The sequence below is a fragment of the Salmo salar genome, chromosome ssa05 (genome assembly GCF_905237065.1).
Source record: "Salmo salar chromosome ssa05, Ssal_v3.1, whole genome shotgun sequence".
Classification (NCBI taxonomy): domain Eukaryota; kingdom Metazoa; phylum Chordata; class Actinopteri; order Salmoniformes; family Salmonidae; genus Salmo; species Salmo salar.
This window is the reverse complement of record NC_059446.1, coordinates 16,289,116-16,302,219: the sequence shown is the minus strand read 5'-3', so window position 1 is coordinate 16,302,219 and position 13,104 is coordinate 16,289,116. Positions and strand designations below refer to the sequence as shown.

The 13,104-nt window shown below is 45.3% G+C and overlaps 1 pseudogene; it reads left to right on the top strand.

The window, feature by feature from the left end:
- Positions 1-1,857: 1,857 nt before the first annotated feature.
- Positions 1,858-13,104, top strand: part of LOC123743236 (basic proline-rich protein-like) — a 34,205-nt pseudogene continuing 22,958 nt past the window's right edge.

The window sequence follows — 13,104 nt, the reverse complement described above, 5'->3', positions numbered from 1 at the left end:
ATTTGAATTTTAAGACCCTTTAGGTATGAAAAATAAATCCCCCAAAAATATTTGATAAAATATTGAATTTGGCCTTTACTACTATAGCCCATAAAAACGCATTGAATAACACATTTATAAATGGCTAAAAAGACAGTCTAAAGGTAAATCATAAGGAATAAGGTTTTGAAGTGTCTGTCCATATCTATGAGATACAAGAAAGCTCAGAATATATGTATATTTTTACACATATTTTACCACTTATTTGGGGTAGGCACAAAACTACCTCCATTCTCCCGGAATCGGTTACCTCCATTCTCCCGGTATCGGTTACCTTCATTCTCCCGGTATCGGTTACCTCCATTCTCCCGGTATCGGTTACCTCCATTCTCCCGGTATCGGTTACCTCCATTCTCCCGGTATCGGTTACCTTCACTCTCCCGGTATCAGCTACCTCCATTCTCCCGGTATCGGTTACCTCCATTCTCCCGGTATCGGTTACCTCCCTTCTCCCGGTATCGGTTACCTCCATTCTCCCGGTATCGGCTACCTCCATTCTCCCGGTATCGGCTACCTTCATTCTCCCGGTATCGGTTACCTCCATTCTCCCGGTATCGGTTACCTCCATTCTCCCGGTATCGGCTACCTTCATTCTCCCGGTATCGGTTACCTCCATTCTCCCGGTATCGGTTACCTCCATTCTCCCGGTATCGGCTATCTCCATTCTCCCGGTATCGGTTACCTTCATTCTCCCGGTATCGGCTACCTTCATTCTCCCGGTATCGGTTACCGCCATTCTCCCGGTATCGGCTACCTCCATTCTCCCGGTATCGGTTACCTCCATTCTCCCGGTATCGGCTACCTCCATTCTCCCGGTATCGGTTACCTTCATTCTCCCGGTATCGGCTACCTTCATTCTCCCGGTATCGGTTACCGCCATTCTCCCGGTATCGGCTACCTTCATTCTCCCGGTATCGGTTACCTTCATTCTCCCGGTATCGGTTACCTCCATTCTCCCGGTATCGGTTACCTCCATTCTCCCGGTATCGGTTACCTCCATTCTCCCGGTATCGGTTACCTCCATTCTCCCGGTATCGGTTACCTCCATTCTCCCGGTATCGGTTACCTCCATTCTCCCGGTATCGGTTACCTCCATTCTCCCGGTATCGGTTACCTCCATTCTCCCGGTATCGTTTACCTCCATTCTCCCGGTATCGGCTACCTTCATTCTCCCGGTATCGGTTACCTCCATTCTCCCGGTATCGGCTACCTTCATTCTCCCGGTATCGGTTACCTCCATTCTCCCGGTATCGGTTACCTCCATTCTCCCGGTATCGGTTACCTCCATTCTCCCGGTATCGGTTACCTTCATACGAGTCCTGTGATTTGTGGGGGTCGTAGACCAAACAGAGAACACAATCAGGTACGTGTGGGGTGACATTAGTGGGTACGAGAGAATCTCCCCTTTCCACTGTGGGGTGACATTAGTGGGTACGTGAGAATCTCCCCTTTCCACTGTGGGGTGACATTAGTGGGTACGTGAGAATCTCCCCTTTCCACTGTGGGGTGACATTAGTGGGTACGTGAGAATCTCCCCTTTCCACTGTGGGGTCACATTAGTGGGTACGTGAGAATCTCCCCTTTCCACTGTGGGGTCACATTAGTGGGTACGTGAGAATCTCCCCTTTCCACTGTGGGGTGACATTAGTGGGTACGTGAGAATCTCCCCTTTCCACTGTGGGGTCACATTAGTGGGTACGTGAGAATCTCCCCTTTCCACTGTGGGGTCACATTAGTTCCACGCTACAGACGTTTTCGTGAGATGACCGATTATCAGGATGTGTCCTGGTTTGACATGAGACAAACCTTCCACAGCAGATGCAGAAGGCGGCCATCGGCGGATTGAGCTGGTTTGAGATGCAGAAGGCGGCCATCGGCGGATTGAGATGGTTTGAGGTGCAGAAGGCGGCCATCGGCGGATTGAGGTGGATTGAGGTGCAGAAGGCGGCCATCGGCGGATTGAGGTGGTTTGAGATGCAGAAGGCGGCCATCGGCGGATTGAGGTGGTTTGAGGTGCAGAAGGCAGCCATCGGCGGATTGAGGTGGTTTGAGGTGCAGAAGGCGGCCATCGGCGGATTGAGGTGGTTTGAGGTGCAGAAGGCGGCCATCGGAGGATTGAGGTGGTTTGAGGTGCAGAAGGCAGCCATCGGCGGATTGAGATGGTTTGAGGTGCAGAAGGCGGCCATCGGCAGATGCGGTGGATTGAGATGCAGCTCATGCAAAACAGATATCTCTATCTTCAACTGACGGATTTTGAAGGGGATTTCCTTATTATGTTACTTAGATTGACGCACCGGGGCGTCAATGGACTCTAGGGGGTTTTAATCATTCGGAATTAATGCCTAAACTTAAAATCAGCCGTGAGATGCCGGCGACAGCAGTGGAGTAACCCGGGGTGCAGCTGCAGCAGGAGGAGCAACACAGGGTGCAGCTGCAGCAGCAGGAGTAACACAGGGTGCAGCTGCAGCAGGAGGAGCAATGCGGGGTGCAGCTGCAGCAGGAGGAGCAACACGGGGTGCAGCAGCAGCAGTAGGAGCAATGTGGGGTGCAGCAGCAGCAGGAGGAGCAACCCAGGCTGCAGCTGCAGCAGGAGGAGCAACGCGGGGTGCAGCAGCAGCAGGAGGAGCAACCCAGGCTGTTTAAAACAACTCGGAATTTGACATTTGGAGCAACATCTAAATTTGATGTTTGGAAAAAATAAGTAGTCAATCTGGGAGATCTTGTTCATTATTTTAACAAGTCAGTTAAGTCAGTTAGTTATGAACAAATTCTTATTTACGATGACATTCTACCCCGGCGATACTTGGCTAATTGTGAGCCACCCTATAGGATTCCCCCAATCACAGCTGGTTGTGATTCAGTCTGGATTCAAACCAGGGACTGTAGTAATGCCTCTTGCACTGAGATGCAGTGTCTTAGACCACTGTGCCACTCGGGAGTCCATATTGTGGAGAGCAGAGGAGAGGCATTAGAATGTAAAGACACACACAAACACACAGATTGAGACATTAGGGTAGTGTATGAGTGTATCCAGTTGTTAGAACAGGAGGCCACTGGCTGTTTGTTCTGAGACTAAGTGCAGACTAATGAGATCATACTAAAATGACCTGTCCCTGCTCCATCCCAACAGTCAGAGAAAGACAGAACAAGAGAGAACGACAGAGACAGGCAGAGAAGGAGCGAGAGAGCAAGAGAGAGAGAGAGAGAGAGAGAGGGAGAGAGAGAGAGAGAGCGAGATAGAAGGGGGAAAGAGATAATGAAAGAGAAAAAGATAGGGTGGAGAGAATGAGAGAGGGTGCGAGAGAGAGTGAAGTTGTGAGCTCAGCCGAGAAAGAAAGAAAGAAAGAGAGAGAGAGAGAGAGAGTAAGCGAGTGAGAGAGAGAAAGAGACAGAGACAGAGCAGAGTCATTACGCATCACTCCCACATCCAGATAACTCAGAAGGAGGAGAGAAAAATGGAAAAAGGAAGAAGGGAGGAGAATGCTACTATACCACTACATCTATACACACCATTATATGCTCACCCCAGATCCCTCAACACAAGTAGAGAGAGGGAAGAGGAGGAGGGCTCCATTACACAGCAGTTGGATGAGAGGGGATCAGGGGATGAGAGGGGTAGGAGAGGGGATGAGAGGGGTAGGAGGGGAATGAGAGGGGTAGGAGAGGGAATGAGAGGGTATAAGAGGGGGTAGGAGAGGAGATGAGAGAGGAAGGGGGATGAGAGGGGTAGGAGAGGGATTGGTGGAAGGTGACATGTTAAAGAGAAGTTGAGTATATCAAGAGGAGGAGAGGAAAATAAACATGATAGGGAAGAGGAGGGAAGAGGAGGGGAGAGAGGGAGAGAGAGGGAGAGAGGGAGGAGGGGAGAGGAAAGAGGGGAGAGAGGGAGGAGGGGAGAGAGGGAGGAGGGGAGAGAGGGGAGAGAGGGAGGAGGGGAGAGGGGAGAGAGGGAGGAGGGGAGAGAGGAAGAAGGGGAAGAAGGGGAGAGAGGAAGAAGAGTGGAGAGGGAGGAGGGAAGAGAGTGAGGAGAGTGGGAGGAGGAGAGAGGGAAGAAGGAAGAGGAGGGAAGAGAGAAGAGGAGGGGAGAGTGGGAGGAGGAGGGGAGGGGAGACAGGGAGGAGGGGAGATTGTGAGGAAAAGAGAGAGGGAGGAGGGGAGAGAGGGAGGAGGAGGGGAGAGGGGAGAGGAGGGGAGAGGGGAGAGGAGGAGAGATTGGGAGGAAAAGAGAGAGGAGGGGAGAGGGGAGAGGGGAGAGGGGAGAGTGGGAGGAGGAGGGGAGACAGGGAGAGGGGAGAGGAGGGGAGATTGGGAGGAAAAGAGAGAGAAGAGGAGGGGAGAGTGGGAGGAGGAGGGGAGAGGGGAGCGGGAAGAGAGGGAGGAGGGAAGAGGGGAGAGGGGAGAGGGAAGAGGAGGGGAGAGTGGAAGGAGGAGGGGAGAGTGGGAGGAGAAGGGGAGAGGGAAGAGGAGGGGAGAGTGGGAGGAGGAGGGGAGAGAGGGAGGAGCATCTCTTTAATAAGATATTTATGCTACTTTACATCCTGAGGCCTTTGAATATCTCTGTATCTTTCCTTCCAATAAATGATACAGTATAGCAAAGAAATGCACAAAAACTATTTTTGTTCTCCGAATGATTCTGGAATATTCAGTGTTGCAGTCCTCTATTCTCCAACCTAGATCTGTCCAATGTTGTAATCATTGTCAGAACGTTCCTTCAGAAAACATTCCAGGAAGAGTCAGTAAATGTTACCAAAGCTCCAGGGGAACCGTCTTTTGAACGTTGAATTATGACAAGAGGAGAATGTTCTCCACTGACATTGTCAGAACGTTTTTGGATCGTCATGCTTGACGAGGATAAAAACATTCTGACAATATTTAGAAAACATCCTGGTAACATTTTCTATAAAGCTACCCTGTTATGCTCACAGTCAGTGTCATAATTCATTATAAAGGGTGTTATAAAGCATTATAACGAGTAGCGACCAGTGGAGGGAAGGGGGAGGGAAGGGAAGGGAGGGGGTCAGACGGCTGCAAAACTAGCCCATTGCACTGTCTGGGTGGGCATATTACAGGGCATGAGGTGGACTGGAAACACACAATGGTACTCCATGAAGAGAACTAGAATTTCAAAAAACACTTTATAGGGTCAAGACCCTACACTTTAGTGCATCACATCAACATTCAGACCTCAGATCTCACGCTCATGTGTACCAGCCTGTAGCTCCAGATTGTATGAAAAACATGGTCAAAAGGATTTAAAAGACATCTCCAGATCCCCCTCATCAATAACAGAGCCTAACGCCCCCTGAAGGCCCCATGTACTGACGAAAAGCCTAAGGTTCCCAACCAGCAAAATAAGGCAGTTTCTAACATTTTCAAAACATTACAATACATTCACAGATTTCACAACACATCGTGTGCCCTCAGGCCCCTAATCCACTACTTCCATATATCTACAGTACAAAATCAAATAAAATCTTATTAATCACATGCGCCGAATACAACAGGTGTAGACCTTAAGTGAAATGCTTACTTTCGAGCACGCAACCAACAATGCAGTATATATTTTTTTTTAATAAATACGAATAAGAAATAAAGTAACAAGTAATTAAAGAGCAGTAGTAAAATGACAATAGTGAGGCTATATATACAGGGGGTACTGGTACAGAGTCAATGTGTGGGGGTACCGTTTAGTTGAGGTAATATGTACATGTAGATAGAGTTATTAAAGTGACTATGCACAGATGATAACAACAGAGAGTAGCTGTGGTGTAAAAGAGGGAGGGGTGGGGCAATGTAAATAGGGTGGGTAGCCATTTGATTGGATGTTCAGGAGTCTTATGGCTTGGGGATAGAAGCTGTTTAGAAGCCTCTTGGACCTAGACTTGGCGGTCCGGTACCGCTTGCAGTGCGGTAGCAGAAAGAACAGTCAATGACAAGGGTGGCTGGAGTCTTTGACAATTTTTAGGGCCTTCCTCTGACACTGCCTGGTATAGAGGACCTGGATGGCAGGAAGCTTGGCCCCAGTGATGTACTGGGCCGTATGCACTACCCTCTGAGTGCCTTGCGGTCGGAGGCCAAGGAATTGCCATACCAGGCAGTGATGCAACCAGTCAGGATGCTCTCGATGGTGCAGCTGTAGAACCTTTTGAGGATCTGAGGACCCATGCCAAATCTTTTCAGTCTCCTGGGGGGAATAGGTTTTGTCGTGCCCTCTTCACGACTGTCTTGGTGTGCTTGGACCATGTTAGTTTGTTGGTGATGTGGACACCAAGGAAATAGAAGCTCTCAACTTGCTTCACTACACTTGCCAGTTGGACAGTGCATGCTCGCCGTACAAGTCCTGGTAATCCGTTTCATGCCTGCGGCCTTGAGAATGTTGACCTGTTTAACCTGTTATGGCTAGGGGGCAGTATTTTCACGGCTGGATAAAAAACGTACCCGATTTAATCTGGTTACTACTCCTGCCCAGTAACTAGAATATGCATATAATTATTGGCTTTGGATAGAAAACACCCTAAAGTTTCTAAAACTGTTTGAATGGTGTCTGTGAGTATAACAGAACTCATATGGCAGGCAAAAACCTGAGAACATTTCATGCAGGAAGTGGCCTGTCTGACAAGGTGTCGTTCTTCTTGTCTCTGTTTATTGAAGAGTGAGGATCTTAGCTGTCCCGTGACACTTCCTACGGCTGCCATAGGTTCTCAGAAGGCGGCAAAAAGCAGAATCGTGGCTTTGCAGGCTCTGGCTGAAACAAAGTAGCGCGTTTGGGTAGTGGCTGGTTACAGTACTGTGAGACTCAGGCTCGTGCCTGCGTCGACCGAAAGGTTTGTTTTCATTCCTCTGTTTAGCTAAATGGACATTCCCGGTTGGAATATTATCGCTTTTTTACGAGAAAAATGGCATAAAAATGGATTTTAAACAGCGGTTGACATGCTTCGAAGTACGGTAATGGAATATTTAGATTTTTTTTGTCACGAATTGCGCCATGCGCGCGACCCTTCTTTACCATTCGGATAGTGTCTGGGACGCCTGAACAAAACGCCGCTATTCGGATATAACGATGGATTATTTTGGACCAAACCAACATTTGTTATTGAAGTAGCAGTCCTGGGAGTGCATTCTGACGAAGACAACAAAAGGTAATCAAACTTTTATAATAGTAAATCTGATATTGGTGAGTGCTAAACTTGCCGGGTGTCTAAATAGCTAGCCCATGATGCCTGGGCTATGTACTTAGAATATTGCAAAATGTGCTTTCACCAAAAAGCTATTTTAAAATCGGACATATCGAGTGAATAGAGGAGTTATGTATCTATAATTCTTAAAATAATTGTTATGCTTTTTGTGAACGTTTATCGTGAGTAATTTAGTAAATTGTTAGCAAATTCCCCGGAAGTTTGCGGGTTCTGAACGTCACATGCTAATGTAAAAAGCTGTTTTTTGATATAAATATGAACTTGATTGAACAAAACATGCATGTATTGTATAACATAATGTCCTAGGTGTGTCATCTGATGAAGATCATCAAAGGTTAGTGCTGCATTTAGCTGTCTTCTGGGTTTTTGTGACATTATATGCTAGCTTGAAAAATGGGTGTCTGATTATTTCTGGCTTGGTACTCTGCTGACATAATCTAATGTTTTGCTTTCGCTGTAAAGCCTTTTTGAAATCGGACAGTGTGGTTAGTTAACCTGTTAGGGCTAGGGGGCAGTATTGAAACGGCTGGATAAAAAACATACCCGATTTAATCTGGTTACCACTCCTACCCAGTAACTAGAATATGCATATACTTATTACATATGGATAGAAAACACCCTAAATTTTCTAAAACTGTTTGAATGGTGTCTGTGAGTATAACAGAACTCAAATGGCAGGTCAAAACCTGAGAGATTCCTTTACAGGAAGTGGCCTGTCTGACCATTTCTTGAACTTGTTTTCCATCTCTATCATTTACTAAGGATCTCTGCTCTAACGTGACACTTCCCACGTCGTCCATAGGCGCTCAGAGCCCGGGAAAAAACAGAATGTCGTCATTCCAGCCCCAGGCTGAAACACATTATCGCCTTTCTCAAGTGGCCGATCAAGGGACACTGGCTTATGCGCGTGACCCCGACCGCCCCCGCCTTTGGGATTTTTTTCCTCTGTTTGCCGAAAAGGAGATTCCCTGTCGGAATATTATCGCTTTTCTACGAGAAAAATGTCGTAAAAATTGATTTTAAACAGCGGTTGACATGCTTCGAAAGTACGGTAATGGAATACTTAGAATTTTATTGTCACGAATTGCGCCATTCGCGCGACACTTCTTTACTATTTCGGATAGTGTCTGGAACGCACGAACAAAACGCCGCTATTCGGATATAACGATGGATTATTTTGGACCAAACCAACATTTGTTATTGAAGTAGCAGTCCTGGGTGTGTATTCTGACGAAGACAACAAAAGGTAATCAAACTTTTATAATAGTAAATATGATTATGGTGAGTGCTAAACTTGCCGGGTGTCTAAATAGCGAGCCCGTGATGCCTGGGCTATGTACTTAGAATATTGCAAAATGTGCTTTCACCAAAAGCTATTTTAAAATCGGACATATCGAGTGCATAGAGGAGGTCTGTATCTATAATTCTTAAAATAATTGTTATGCTTTTTGTGAACGTTTATCGTGAGTAATTTAGTAAAATGTTAGCGAATTCCCCGGAAGTTTGCGGGGGTATGCTAGTTCTGAACGTCACATGCTAATGTAAAAAGCTGGTTTTTGATATAAATATGAACTTGATTGAACAAAACATGCATGTATTGTATAACATAATGTCCTAGGGTTGTCATCTGATGAAGATCATCAAAGGTGAGTGCTGCATTTAGCTGTCTTCTGGGTTTTGGTGACATTATATGCTGGCTTGAAAAATGGGTGTCTGATTATTTCTGGCTTGGTACTCTGCTGACATAATCTAATGTTTTGCTTTCGTTGTAAAGCCTTTTTGAAATCGGACAGTGTGGTTAGATTAACGAGAGTCTTGTCTTTAAATGGCTGTAAAATAGTCATATGTTTGAGAAATTGAAGTAATAGGATTTTTAAGGTTTTGAAAATCGCGCCACAGGATAGCAGTGGCTGTTACGTAGGTGGGACGAATTCGTCCCGCCTAGCCTAGAGAGGATAAAGGAGAGTCTTATCTTTAAAATGCTGTGAAATAGTCATATGTTTGAAAAATTGAAGTTTTTGTATTTTTGAGGAATTTGTAATTCGCGCCACGCCTATCATTGGATATTGGAGCAGGTGTTCCGCTAGCGGAACGTCTAGATGTAAGAGGTTAAAGGTCTTACTCACATCGGCTGCGGAGGGCGTGATCACACAGTCTTCCAGAACAGCTGGTGCTCTCATGTATGTTTCAGTATTATTTGCCTCGAAGCGAGCATAGAAGTAGTTTAGCTCATCTGGTAGGCTCGTGTCACTGGGCAGCTCTCGGCTGTGCTTCCTTTTGAAGTCTGTAATGGTTTGCAAGTCCTTCCACATCCAACGAGCATCAGAGCCAGTGTAGTACGATTCGATCTTAGTCCTCTATAGATGCTTTGCCTGTTTGATGGTTCGTCGGAGGGCATAGCAGGGTTTCTTATAAGCTTCCGGGTTAGGGTACTGCTCCTTGAAAGCAGCAGCTCTAGCCTTTAGCTCAGTGCGGCTGTTGCCTGTAATCCATGGCTTCTGGTTGGGGTATGTACGTATGGCACTGTGGGGACGATGTCATCGATACACTTATTGATGAAGCCAATGACTGATGTGGTGTACTCCTCAATGCCATTGGAGGAATCCCGGAACATATTACAGTCTGTGCTAGAAAAACAGTCCTGTAGCTTAGCATCTGCTTCATCTGACCACTTTTTTATTGATCGAGTCACTGGTGCTTCCTGCTTTTATTTTTGCTTGTAAGCAGGAATCAGGAGGATCGAATTATGGTCAGATTTTCCAAATGGCGTGAGAGCTTTGTTTGCATCTCTGTGTGTGGAGTAAAGGTGGTCCAGAGTTGTTTTTTCCCTCTGGTTAGACATTTAACATGCTGATGTAAATTTGGTAAGATAGATTTAAGTTTCCCTGCATTAAAGTTGCCTGCTACGTTTTTTGTATTTTTATTTTACCTTTATTTAACTCAGCAAGTTAGATAAGAATTTTTTATTTTATTTTCAATGATGGCCTAGTAACAATGGGTTAACTGCCTTGTTCAGGGTCAGAACAACAGATGTTTACCTTGTCAGCTCAGGGATTCAATCTTGCAACCTTTCGGTTAGTAGTCCAACGCTCTAACCACTAGGCTACCGGCCACCCTGTACTTGGAGCGCCACCTCTGGGTGAGAATTTTCCTGTTTGCTTATGTCGGAATACAGCTCATTCAGTGCGGTCTTAGTGCCAGCATCAGTCTGTGGTGGTATGTAACGAAAAATGCAGATGAAAACTCTCTTAAGTAGATTGTGTGGTCTACGGGGTATCATGATATACTCTATCTCAGGCGAGCAAAACCTTGAGACTTCCTTAGATATCGTGCACCAGCTGTTGTTGACAAAAATACATAGTCCGCCGCCCCTTGTCTTACCAGACGCAGCTGTTCTATCCTGCTGATACATCGTATAACCAGCCAGCTGTATGTTGATAATGTTGTCGTTCAACCACGACTCCCTGAAGCATAAGATATTACAGTTTTGAATGTCACGTTGGTAGTTTAATCTTCCGCGTAGGTCATCGATTTTATTTCCAAAGATTGCATGTTTGCTAGCAGAATGGAAGGAAGTGAGGGTTTATTCGTTCGCCCATGAATTTTCAGAAGGCAGCCCGCCCTCAGGCCCCTTTTTTCTCCGCCTTCTCTTCACGCAAATGACGGGGATCTGGGCCTGTTCCCGGGAACGCAGTATATCATTCACGTCGGGTTCGTCGGACTTGTTAAAGGAAAAAAAGGATTCTGCCAGTCTGTGGTGAGTAATCGCATTTCTGTTATTTTCGGGTCATAAGAGACAGTAGCTGCAACATTATGTACAAAATAAGTAAAAAAATAACTTACAAACAACGCAAAGAAATGAACAAAAAACACAATTGGTTAGGAATACATAAAACTTCAGCCTTGTTCTCCTGAGCCGTCTTTCTAGTCCGTCACCCCTTGTCTTACCAGACGCCGCTCTTCTTTCCACAATTAATGTGTATGTGTGTCAGTAGTGCGTAGTTCATGTGTACGTGTGTGTATAGTATGTATGTTATCGTGTGTGTGTGTGTGTATGCATGTGTCTGTGCCTATTTTTGTGTTGCTTCACAGTCCCCGCTGTTCTATAAGGTGTATTTGTATCTGTTTTTTAAACCAAATTTTATTGCTTGCATAAGTTACTTGATTTGGAATAGAGTTCCATGTAGTCATGGCTCTATGTAGTACTGTGCTCCTCCCACAGTCTGTCTGGACTGAAGAGACCTCTGGTGGCCTGTCTTGTGGTGTACGAATGGGTGTCTGAGCTGTGTGCTAGTCATGTAAACAGACAGCTAGGTGCATTCAGCATGTCAATACCTCTCACAAATACAAATAGTGATGAAGTCAATCTCTCCTCTACTTTGAGCCAGGAGAGATTGACATGCATGTTATTTATGTTTGCTCTCTGTGTACCTCCAATGTCCACATAATTTATTACAGGATTCAGTTGAGCTTTAGGGTTTAGTGAATGATCTGTCCCAAATACAGTGCTTTCAGTTTTAAAAATATTTAGGACTAACTTAATCCTTGAAACTATCTGCAGCTCTTTGTTAAATGTTGCAGTCATTCCACTCGCTGTAGTAGCTGACGTGTATAGTGTTGAGTCATCCGCATACATAGACACACTGGCTTTGCTCTAGACAGCTAGACAGCTGCCCTGGGGTATTCCTGATTCTACCTGGATTATGTTGTAGAGGCTTCCATTAAAGAACACCCTCTGTGTTCTGTTAGACAGGTAACTCTTCATCCACAGTAGCAGGGGGTGTAAAGCCATAACACATATGTTTTTCCAGCAGCAGACTATGATCGATAATGTCAAAAGCTGCACTGAAGTCTAACAAAACAGCCACCACAATCTTTTTATCGTCAAATTTTCTCAGCCAATCATCAGTCATTTGTGTAAGTGCTGTGCTTGTTGAATGTCTTTCCCTATAAGTGCGCTGAAAGTCTGTTGTTAATTTGCTTACTGTAAAATATCATTGCAGCTGGTCAAACACACATTTTTTCCAAAACTTTACTAGGGATTGGTAACAGACTGATTGGTTGGCTATTTGAGTCAGTAAAGGGGGCTTTACTGTTCTTAGGTAGAGGAATGACTTTTGTTTCCCTTCATGCCTGAGGGCACACGTTTTCTAGTAGGCTTAAATTGAAAATCATTTTTTCACCTCTTCCAGACTCACTTTACAGAATTCGAAATGAGGATTATTGTATTTCATAATTTGGTCAGATATACTTGGATGTGTACAGTAGTGTCAGCATTTGTTGCTGGCATGTCATGCCTAAATGTGCTAAACTTGCCAATGAAACAATCATTAAAGTAGTTGGCAATAACAGTCAGTTTTGTAATGAATGAGCCATCTGATTCAATGAATGATGGAGCTGAGTTTGCCCTTTTCTCCCAAACGTCATTGAAGGTGCTCCAAAGCTTTTTACTGTCATTCTTTATGTCATTTAACTTTGTTTCATAGTGTGGTTTCTTCTTCTTTTTATTCGGGTTAGACACATGATTACTCCATTTGCAGTACGTTTGCCAATCGGTTGTGCAGCCAAACCTATTTGCCATTCCTTTTTCCTCATTCCTCCCAACCATACAATTTTTCAATTCCTCATCAATCCACGGGGATTTAACAGTTTTTACAGTAATTTTCTTAATGGGTGCGTGCTTATTAGTAACTGGGATAAGCAATTTCATAAATGTGTCAAGTGCAATGTCTGATATCTCCTCATTACACACCACGGACCAACAAATATTCTTGAGAGCTCTCCAGTCTCTGGGTGAAAAACAGCAGGAGTTTTTGTGAGTGGTCCTGCTGAGAACAATGACACTGGATCGCGCGTGCACGAGATGACT